Source organism: Triticum aestivum, chromosome 2D (assembly GCF_018294505.1).
Source record: "Triticum aestivum cultivar Chinese Spring chromosome 2D, IWGSC CS RefSeq v2.1, whole genome shotgun sequence".
NCBI lineage: Eukaryota > Viridiplantae > Streptophyta > Magnoliopsida > Poales > Poaceae > Triticum > Triticum aestivum.
In genome coordinates this window covers 65449524-65458754 of record NC_057799.1, presented here as the reverse complement: position 1 = coordinate 65458754, position 9231 = coordinate 65449524, and the positions used below count along the sequence as shown (strand labels likewise).

General features: G+C 42.6%; 1 long non-coding RNA gene and 1 pseudogene across 4 annotated transcripts; one reads left to right on the top strand and one right to left on the bottom strand.

Annotated features, from left to right (window-relative positions):
- The first annotated feature begins 1003 nt into the window (after window positions 1-1003).
- On the top strand, window positions 1004-4975 carry LOC123051608 (uncharacterized). Of its 4 annotated transcripts, XR_006424219.1 has the most exons (7): window positions 1005-1279; window positions 1381-1606; window positions 2125-2359; window positions 2457-3135; window positions 3239-3707; window positions 3795-4082; window positions 4183-4975. It is a non-coding gene; the product is annotated as an uncharacterized lncRNA (long non-coding RNA). The 4 variants fall into 4 exon arrangements; XR_006424220.1 differs by having other exon boundaries at window positions 1004-1279; window positions 1384-2359; XR_006424218.1 differs by having other exon boundaries at window positions 1004-1279; window positions 1381-2359.
- Window positions 4976-7674: 2699 nt separating this feature from the next.
- LOC123055655 (uncharacterized) overlaps window positions 7675-9231 on the bottom strand; it is a 9315-nt pseudogene continuing 7758 nt past the window's right edge.

Genomic DNA, 9231 nt, shown 5'->3' with positions numbered 1-9231 from the left:
CATGGTTAATGTGATTGTTGATGTTTCTTTGTGTGCAGTCAGTCTTTGTCAGGACTCAGAAGATTATCATGGTTAGATATTGCTGGAAACCTTGATTAATTTGTAATGCTGAAGGTGAGATTGGACTCACCCACTTTGTTATTGCTTGACGAACCATGAGAACATAACACAAAGCGGTTTGCGCTGTAGGTGAACCAGGCAGCAGATACTAGAACATACATTGATGAGCTTGATGGAAAACTAATTACTAGCTATTACATGGAGGACCGCGCTGAAATGAAACATTACTGGGCACTGATTACCGTTCGACGATCTGAAAATGGGTCACAGCAAAATGAGTAAGCCGACGAGGATGATTGCTTGGGGTTGAGTTTCAGTGGTTATGGACGAAGAGCACGGCGATGACGACCAGATTGGCAAGGCACATGATGAATATATATGTTCTTCAGCCAAGCTTGGTTGTCTTCAAGAAGTGAGACGTGATGGTGGTAGACCGTGGAGTGCAAGATCAGGTGTCGGTGCACTTACAGACCGTGGAGTACAAGAGGTGGTGGTAGACCGTGGACTGAATATACTTGTCCTCCCACCTACAGAACATGCATGCTCCTACATGCAACGAATTTTGTTAGCTGGGATGAGTGCACGGGATGGATTGAAAAATCGATGATGAACTTACACCATGACATGCAGCCAGCCATAAGCACCGGCCTCGCTCGTGGCTTTCACACTGATGGAGGTGGTGTGGTGTGGCGCTGCGCTGGGACATTTATGAACACATGCTTGTGAACTCCGGCCAGACTCTGAGGAATGAAGAGTGAGCACGAACAAGAATGGTTGGGCAGCAGAAACAAGCAAGCTGGAGGTTTAAAACGAGTGAGGGGAGCGTGGTGCAGATAGCCACTGGGACTGACATGGTGCAGAGCGTGGTGCAGATAGCGTTGGCACAGCGCTGGTCAACCCCGGACAGAAGAATTGTATTATATGCCTGCCTGGTGGGCCATTATTTGGACGGACGTTTGCACGAGGAGGACGGCGCGAGGCAGAGCCGTGGCTCGACATCTCGCCGGCGTCCTGATCCGTGGATCGGAATTCTTGCTTTCCTGTGACGACGTGAAGCTCCACAGTAAATGCGTAGGTGGTCTGGAGAGGGCGGCTATCTTCCACTTCTCGTCCCTGGATCTTGGAGTCATCAGACCGGCGAAGCGGTGCAGTTAGATCTTGTGATGGAGCGAGAGCGACAGACAAATCCGGCCGAGTTCTTGATGCAGCCCTTAAGCAGGTACGGATCTGGTAGCTCTCGCTGCTTCCCCGCTGCCTTGTAGTTCGGTGTTTGTCGGTGGATCTAAGAGGAAGAGCTCTCCCCCCACATTGTTGGTGCAGCAGAACTCTGCTAGAGGAGGTCAACAAAAACAACGGCCACATGAGTCCTCTTCATTACCCTGTGACGCCGCTGCCGGCTGTTGAGCTTCCCACCACGGCGGCGTTGGGTGCAGATGTCCAGATGTGTGCTGCTGAATCTGCTCAAGCGGCAGGAACTGCAGACAAGGCTAGGCTTGAGCAACTCCATAGAGCAAATATACCCGAAAACTCCTGGCTGGACTAAAAGGTACATACAGATGATCTGAACTACTTTTAGTTTTGGTTAGGTCAGATAGTTAACAAATTACCTTTTTTGGGGAGGGCGGTGTTGTGTGAGGAGAAATTACATAGCACTGGTAGTAATATTCAGCATGAATATGTCTGAAGCATAGACACAGTGTAGACTTGGGGTCTGAAGCATAGACACAGTGTAGACTTGGGGTCCTGTATGCGTGCTGCTTGTTGGTTCCTGTTCCAAACATTCCATGCCTGTGGAGAAAAATTTGATGGTTAATTCATATGGTTCCGTGGTTAAATAAACTATGATGAGTAAACAGACTAAGTATATTTAAGTGCTCACGGTAGTTGTCATGCGATTTTTGGTATGGCCATGTCATAAACAAAAATGCAGTAAAAAGACAGGCAAAAAGTTGTTTGAGCAGAACAAATGAACAGATTCAGTGTGTTATCACATAAGTGTTTATTCTGTATGGTTTAAAATAAAATGTGCCTCTGTACCGGTGCCAAATGTCATTTGTTTTGCAGGGTGAGGGTTGGAGCTGCTGCTCTGGGCAGAGCACCATGCCCTGATAGGATATCAGTCCTAGAGAAAACAATCAGGCAGTTTGCCAAAAATAGGTACGAGCTTTGACAAGCTTGGAGAGGCGTACGATTTTTACAATTTGTACTCGTGGGAGAACGGATTCGGCATCAGATACGGAAAAGGAGGCTAAATGTAAATCAGACAAAATGCACGCAAGAGATATCGTGTGGCTGTGAGGTACGGCGGTTTCTGATTAACTATCCTTATTCTGATTTATGACATACTCGGAAATGTGTTGCAACTAACTGAGATAGGTTGATGCTATTATTTACAGGGTAAACCAATAGCTGAAAATACTCGTTCCTGCCGTTGTGAATGCCCTCCACTGATAAGGTTATTGCGGTCGAAGGATAATGGCTCGTACATAGCTGAGCACCGGGACGAGCACAACCATGCAGGGTCCCTTACATATGGACAGGCTGTACACTGGCTATCACACAAGCATATAGATGAGTACAGCAAGGACATCGTGAAGCAGCTGAGCGAGAACAATGTGAACTTTGCAAAGGTGTACAACATCATTGGCACTTTTTTTGGTAGAATGGATAACAGTGTTGCGAAATCTGTGTGGTAAGATCAGCTGTGAACAAGCAGAGGGTGATGTGAGAAAAACCATGGAAGTATTCCAGGAGCTATGTTCGAAAGACCCGCAGTTCACTTATCGAGTTCAGGCTGACAAAGAATGTTGGATGAGAACTCTAATGTGGGCTACTGGCAACAGCAGGTTGCAGTACACTTTCTTCGGGGATGTTGTGAAGTTTGCTACGACCTACAGGACCAATCTCTATGACATGCCGTTCGGTCTTTTTGTGGGGATGAACAATCATTTTCAGAGCATTATACTAGCATAGCAGGTGTGTTGGTTCGTGATGAGAAGGTAGAGACGTTTGATTGGGTTTTTGCAGAGTTTATTAGGATGATGGGTGGGGCTGCACCACAGACAATACTGACAGGTAACGAAAAATATGAATGATTAAAAATTTGATGATTTGGCAATTAGATTTGTTTTTGTTTGTTGGTGTTGTGGCCAATAACTTTGCTATGGATATTTTGCAGACCAAAATCGAGCAATGGAAATAGCTATAAAAAATGTAATGTTGGACACAACGCATCGTTGGTGCAAATGGCATGTGCTGAAAAAGGCAAAAGAGGCTTTAGGCCCATTGTACTAAAAAAAAAAGAGCGACTTCCATGCTGAGTTTCACAAGGTGGTTAATCATATGCTGACTGTAGATGAGTTTGAGGAAGCTTGGAAATTTATGGTGGAGAAGTACAACCTGAAGAACCACACCTACATGACACAATTGTTTGAGACACCGCACAAGTGGGCGAAGCCTTACTTCACTGGTGTGTTCTTTGCCAAGATGACAAGTACACAGCGGAGTGAAAGCGCTAACCACATGTTGAAGAATTATGTGCCTCCAGGGCTCCAGGCTGCCCCATGCATAAGTCTATCAGGAAGTACATGATGTTGCTGTTTGACAGGGAGTCGCAGGAAAATTATGAGGAGAAAAGAACCTGAATTGTAAGTTTGTTATTACCAGGTGATCACTCTTTTTTATGTATTGTCGACTGCATCTCTGACGGATGTAAAAAAATGCTTGTTTTACAGGGGAGGCCACTTCTCCAGGCAAACATGGCGGTAGAGAGGCATGCCGGCAAGATATATACCAGAGCTTTGTTTGAGCAATTCGAGCATATCCTATATGAGTGTGGTGCATACCAGGTTGAGGAAATTGAAAAAGGTAAAACATATGTTGCAATACATACAGAGGCAGAGCATAGAGAGAAGTGGTGTCGAATTTCATATAGAGTTACAGTCCTGGATGGCGATGATGAATTTGAATGTGAATGTGGTCAATTTGCGCACATGGGCCTGCTATGTAGCCATGTGTTGAAGGTAATCTTAGTCTGTTAATCAATTCAAGAAGAGGATCTTCGTAAATGTTGGATATCACAGTTGGATGGTTTTTTGAAGAGAGCTGAATGTTTTGATGCAGGTGCTGGACTTTATACGCGTTACAGAAATCCTGAAGAAACACATACTTAAAAGATGGACAAAGAATGCAAGGGATATACTACCGCCTCACCTAGTACCAGAAGGACCATGCACAGCAAAACCCATTTAGCTACAGGCACTTCAATATGTATATGCATGCTATGGAGCTTGTTCGCATGGGTGACTGTAGTGTGGAAGCATACGACCATCTGATATCTTTGTTCAAGAAATGTGCTGCTGAAATGAAGCCATTTACAGAGGTAAGGGATGGGCTAGGACTTGAAGACAGAGACTTGCTGATAATGGAGATGTCCCGACCCAGGTTCAGTCTAGAGGCACGGTCCTCGCTGCAGTAGCTGCCTCACATGGTGATGCGAACGATGATGACAACAATTCAGCAAATGAGTCGGCAAACATGCTTGTAGGGTTATTGGCACCAAGCTAAGTGGAAGGATATGGGGCAAGTGAGAAGGCGCCATATGAAGGTCTGGGCAAGTGAACAAGGTTCTGTAGCATATGCCGTCGGCAGGGACACAAACGGACAACTTGCCCTGATCGTGACGATGTTCCGAGGCAGCCTAGGAAGCCATCAAGATGCAAGAATTGTGGCACCGAAGAACACCGCCGGAACAATGCCAGAAGGCGGAAGAGCTGAGACTGAAAAATACTTGATGGGCATCCTGTAGTTTGTCAAATGCACCACTTTGTTATGCAAGTTCGAAAATGTGTTGTACCTGTAAAATTTGGATCAGTTCGTCCTATTATATATGATCATAAAACATGTGTTGATAGCCTGCCTAAAAATAACTAGCCAATCATCATGGCCAGGGGGCAGTTTTAGCCTTATAAAACTTGCTTGCTGGTGTTACAAAACACTATTCTCCGGGCGAGCTGGTCGAACCCAGCAGAATAAGAAGGGGGAGGTGTTGTGCTCAGGAAGATTGGTAGGTCCAACGGTCGGTTGTAATAAATTGAGGTAAATACATCGGGAGTCATAGAACTTGCACGGCGACGGTTAGTTTGGTGCACAAACTTGTAAAATACGTGATTTTAGTCATCAAACTTGCGTGAGCGTACAAATACAGTCATATTTCACGTACGCATGTGTATCCGCTGTCTTAGCGGCACGCCAGCGTGGCCAGGGCCCGCTGTGAGCCACTGTGCCCCTATGTGCATGATAGATTTGCATAAAAGCCCTCAACTTTTTGTATTATGTAAGAAGCCCGTCAAATAAATGAAAAACAAATGGGACGAGTGTGTTTCTAACCCAGGACCAGCTTGCTAGTAGCCTCGCACGCACTGCCATCAGACCAATGATGATTCATATTGAATTCGCACGACCATATTTAATATCCTTCAACAAGGACCAAATAACTAAAGATGAAATATATAACCAAAAAAGGCAGCTCCGCGGTACGGATAAACATTCTTTATATTGCCATTTTATTTTTTATTTTTTTCACGCAAAAAAAATAAAAATAAAATCAATGTACGTGAAATTTTAAAAATTGTATAAACATTATAAAAATATTTTCACGTAATTAGAAACACGTATGTTGCATTCTAATTTTTCACACATTTCATAAAAATGTTTGTCACATAAGAAAAATTACACAATCGATACAAATGTTCATGTAGTTTAAAAAGAAATATGTACCATCCAAAAAAATCCACTCACCCTTGAAATGGTCAAAGTTTCATAAATTCTTTCAGACAAATCAGAAAAAAAAATTGTTTGAATTCGAATAATTATAAATTATAAAATCTACATAAAAGGAAATATAGTGCAGATGAATGTACATAAATCCTTTTGGAACAATCAATGATTTTTTGTCTGAATTTGAATAATTTTAAATTTAAGAATCCAAATAAAAGGAAATATAGTGCATAATGAATGTACATAAATTTTCAAAAAATCAACTTAATTTTGTTTGAATTGAGTAATTTTGAATTTAGAAATCTAGATAAAAGAAAATACAGTGTAGAATGAACGTGCGTAAATTCTTTCGGACAAATCAACGAAGTTTTGTATGAATTCAAAATTTGAAAATTTGAAAATATGGATAAATGAAAATATTGGTCAGAATGAGCGTATGCAATTTTCCGGACAAATCAACAATTTATTTTTGAATGGATTGAAAAAATTCGCTCAACCTTGTTTAAAAAGTAAATTTATCTCATTTAAGGCATCAACGTCGTCTTGTCTGGTGGTTACCCTGGCTCTTCTTCTATTCGTTTATAAAAACCATCTTTTTCTTTGAGAATTATAAAATGCATCTTTGGTTGCTAAAAAGGGTGCATCTTTAATATGTATATTTATCCTGATATATATCTTAGTAGTTCACTATTAGGAATGAAGCATTGTTTTTTTAGGGGGCATGAAGCATTGTTTAGGTGTGGTGGTTAGGACACCCGCGCTAGTGCATCAGGTCATCAGGCTAACTCTCACCCGTCCTATTTTTCTTGCTTATTTTTATTTACATTGTACAGTGACGAGTGGAACCCAGCAACGACCAGTAAAAAAATATCCAAGGGTCTTAGAAATCACATGCACTGCTATCAGCCACTGACAGCCGGCCCTTGCCTCGCTGGTGTGCCATGCATGCAGCGGATACGTCTGTATGTGAAATGTGACCGTATTTGCATGTTCACGCAAGTTTGATGATTAGAATAATGTATTTTACAAGTTTATGCACCAAACTGACCATCACGTGCAAGTTCTAAGACCTCTAGCGTATTTACCTCTAATAAATGTGCAGAGCCGGTTCCATTAGTCCAAATCTGTGGGAAAGCTACCCGACGGAGTTATGACGCCGCCAGCTGGCCATAGCCTAAATAAAGAATTGCAGAACAAAAGATGCACCTGTACAGACGCACAGATCAAGATGGCAATTTTACCCACGGGTACGGGTACCCGCGGGTACCGTACCCGCATGGGCAGGGTATGGGCACAATTTTATACCCATGGGTAATACCCATACCCTACCCGTTAAGTCATGGGTAGGGTACGGGTATAACCTTGTACCCGCGGGTATATCCATACCCTACCCGCTTGTAAACTAATGTTAAGTTGTCGTCAATTAATAATTAATTTGTCATGTGGCTTGTCTACTCATATTGACTTATGAGTATGTTGTACTCATCTCCCAGTTATTGAGTTGAGATAATTGTTTTTTTGTCAAATGTGCTATCAATGAGCGTAAAAATGCGAACAACTCATGTGCTATTTGTTCTACCCGCTGGGTACCCAATGGGTACGGGTACCCGTCGGGTATGGGTATGGGTAAAGTTTCATACCCATGGATACGGGTATGGGTAAAATTTTATACCCACCGACTATATGGGTATGGGTATTTCTACCCTGCCCATACTCTACCCATGGCCATCCTTACAGATCATGACACCAATCCATGGCCCAGATAACGAGATCACTAGTGCTCGCGCTCACATTAGTACTTCCGTCGTAGGAGATACTACATGAAAAGAGATCAGCTTAACAACATTTCTACAACCATTCATACCATTCGGACAAGATAAACAATTCACATCGGACTCTTGCGTGATGATTTGACAGCATCATACTTGCATAAATTACACTACAGAATGCCTTGATGATTATAATACATTAGCAAAACTGAACATTCAGTTAGGGGGCAGCAAAATTGAACATTCATCAGGTCAAAAACCCATGGAAACTGAGTACTGAGATAAGGTCCTGGCTGCAAATTAGACATTCAGGTTGTAGGAAGAAGATTTTTCATCAAGAAACATCTTGACCTGAAAGGGGGGCACTCAGATGTACCCAGCTCAGACATTCGTTCCCAGATGGCATTCGGCACACAAGACACTGGAGATGTTCAGGTCAACCTCAGCCATACGCCAAAGACTTACTGAAGGATTGCAGCATACGTATTTACATTTCACTTCTCAAGGGCTCAAAAGCAAATTGCTGAAACCACCTCCTCCTGGCCACTATCCTCGGATTTTTGATCAACAACTGTTACACTCAGGATGTCATTGACCATTGCCTTCTGTCTCTCGATGGAAATGTCCACCTTGGTCCAACCATATAACTCCATGCCATGGATTTTCGTCAAGAAGCGTGGGACTTCAACCCCTGGAAACACCCAGACCCCCTTGACTTTGTACGGCCCTGTTCTGCGACCCATGACAATCATTCGGCCAGAAGAATAACTGCGACAAGGGTACATGTGCATCATCAGGCCACAGGTCGTGTTCACCACCTCATGGGCATGGCAATTACCAAAGTCATCATTTCCTTCACATTTCCATACTGAGTGCCCTTCAATTGATTCACACATCTCCCAAAACTCTGCAACATAGGACACACCAGGAGCATAAGAAATAAAGGGCAAGGGAATAATGATAAAGCCGAATTCTTGATTAGCTTGAAAGGGAAGTACCCTCAAGTGCTGGCCCATGTTCTGAATATAGGACTTTCCAGGTATTGAGGACTCCACTTGGAACGAAGAGTTGTTCGTTCATCTTATTTCCCATCTCCAACTTCAAATCAACAAGAAACAGATGCAGGTCAGAAGAGGGACTGAGAAAGACTCACTCACAGAAGATAATACAAAATTCATTTAGATTACTGAAGGTCCCCAACCTCTATCAATGTGCATCTCGATTGCACAAGATTAACTCTAGCATCAACTGATATATACTACTAGTCAGATAGGGTGTGAGAACATACAAAGTGCAAAACCTGACTGAAAATGGCCAGACCTCAATGATCATTAGAACAAACTTAATGTTATTCCAGGATAAAGATTGGAGGGAAATGATAAGACTATTCAATTACTTTTTTTGTTATGTGCAGTTGTGCACTAACTCATATCATTAACTTCAGCACGTGGTAAAAAAGCATATGAGCATAGATAGACATTTGATATTTGCTTTCTTTTACGCTATGAGGGAGTTCATTGCCATGGCTTATAATCCAGTGTGTCTAGAGGTCATACTAGCAATTTGAAGGCACCTTCACCCCTCTCTTTCAATAAAAGTGATAAAGCAATTTATCCAAAGATCT